Here is a 1,955-nt window from a genome sequence, read left to right as displayed (position 1 = left end):
ATCTTTCTATTCTTCTGATATAAGTGTTTACTGCAATAAACTTCGCTCTTTGTACTGCTTCTGCAGTATCCGGCAGGTTTTGGTATGATTATATGTCACTAATTTCATTAGTTTCAATAAATTTGTTGAACTTCCTGTTTAATTTCTTCTTGGACCCATATTTCATTCAGTAGAATGTTGTTTTATTTCCATGTATTTGTATAGTTTCCAGAGTTTTGTTTGTTATTGATTTCTAGTTTTAATCCATTGTGGTCTGAAAACAAACATGAAATAATTTCAGTTTTTAAAAATTGTTTGAGACTTGATGTGTGACCTAACATGTGGTCTATCCTGGAGAATGTTCCATGTGCTGATGAGAAGAATGTACATTCTGTGGTTTTGGATGAAATGTTCTATACATGTCTGCTAAGTCCAACTGGTCTAAAGTGTTCTTTAGATCTTGTGTTTCTCTTTTGATTTTTTGCCTAAATGATCTGTCCAATGTTGAGAGTGGGTTGTTCAGGTACCTTACTATTATGGTATTTCAGTCTAACTCTTTCTTCAGGTCTAAGAGTGTTTGCTTTATACATCTGGCTGATCTGATGTTGGGTGCATATAAATTAATGATTATGTCTTCTTACTGGATAGATCCCTTTATCATTACATAGTGGCCTTCTTTGTCTCTTGATGGAGTTTGGATGTATTGTCCTCCCAAAACTCATGTGGAAATCTGATCCCCAATGTGGCAGTGCTGGAAGCTATGTGAGTCATGGGGGTGGATCCCACATGAATGGATTAATGCTCTCCTTGGGGCGTGGGAGCAGTGAGTGAGTTCTTGCTCTATTAGTTCCCACAAAAGCTGGTTGTTTAAAAGACCCTATCATCTCCTCTCTCTTTCTCTCGTTTCCTCTTGCCATGTGATCTGCTTGTACTCGCTGCCTGCCTGCCATTTTCTGCCATGAGTAGAAGCAGCCTGAAGCCCAGGCCAGATGAAGCTTCCCAGAATCATAAGCCAAATAAACCTCTGTTTTTTATAAATTATCCAGTTTCAAGTATTCTGTTATAGCAACACAAAAACGGACTAATACATCTTTTTTTATGGTTTTTGATTTAAAGTCTATTTTATCCAATATAGGAAGAGCTACTCCTGTTCACTTTTGGTTTCTGTTTGCATGGTATTTTTTCCATCCTCTAAGAGGACTAAGACATTCTCTTAGTCTGTGTGTGTCTTTACAGGTGAGGTTAGTCTCTTGAAGACAGCATATCGCTGGGTATATCTTTTTAATCCAATCAGTCAGTGCCTTTTGAGTGGGGGATTTAATTCTTTTACATCAAGAATTAGTATTGAAAGGTGTTGATTTACTCCTGGAATTTTAATGATTTTTGTTTGGATGTTTTAAATATCTTTTTTTCCTTTCTTCCCATTTTACTGTTTGTCTTCTGTGTTTGTTGGTTTCTTAAGGTGGTTAAAGTTCTTTTCTCTTTATCATTTGAATTTTTGTTTTATTGGTGGGTTTTGTTCTTTATTGCATATTCATGGTAGTGATGGTTGTTTTTCAGGCACCAGGTGCAGTATTGTCTTGAGGATTTCTTGTAGGGCTGGTCGTGTGGTGGTAAACTTCTGCAGCTTTTGTTTGTCTGGGAAATATACCATTCCTCCTCATTTCTGAAGGATAACTTGCTGGGCATAGTATTCTTTGTTGGCAATTTTTGTCATTTAGTATTCTCATCTGGCCTTTAGGGTATCTGATAAAAAGTCTGCTGTTAGTCTGATAGGGTCTCCCTTTTAAGTGATATGACACACTTCTTCTGCAGCTTTTAAGATTCTCCCTTTGTCTTTAAGCTTTGCCAATTTGACTATAACATGTCTTGGAGAGGACATTTTTGGGCTGAATCTGTTTGGAGATCTTTGAGCCTCCTGGATTTGAAGGTCTGTATATCTTCCTATACCTGGAATGTTTTCTGCTATTATTTCA

This window comes from Galeopterus variegatus, unplaced genomic scaffold, assembly GCF_000696425.1.
Source record: "Galeopterus variegatus unplaced genomic scaffold, G_variegatus-3.0.2 Scaffold8163, whole genome shotgun sequence".
Taxonomy (NCBI): Eukaryota; Metazoa; Chordata; class Mammalia; order Dermoptera; family Cynocephalidae; genus Galeopterus; species Galeopterus variegatus.
The sequence above is the reverse complement of the archived record's forward strand: the minus strand, read 5'-3'. Positions refer to the sequence as shown.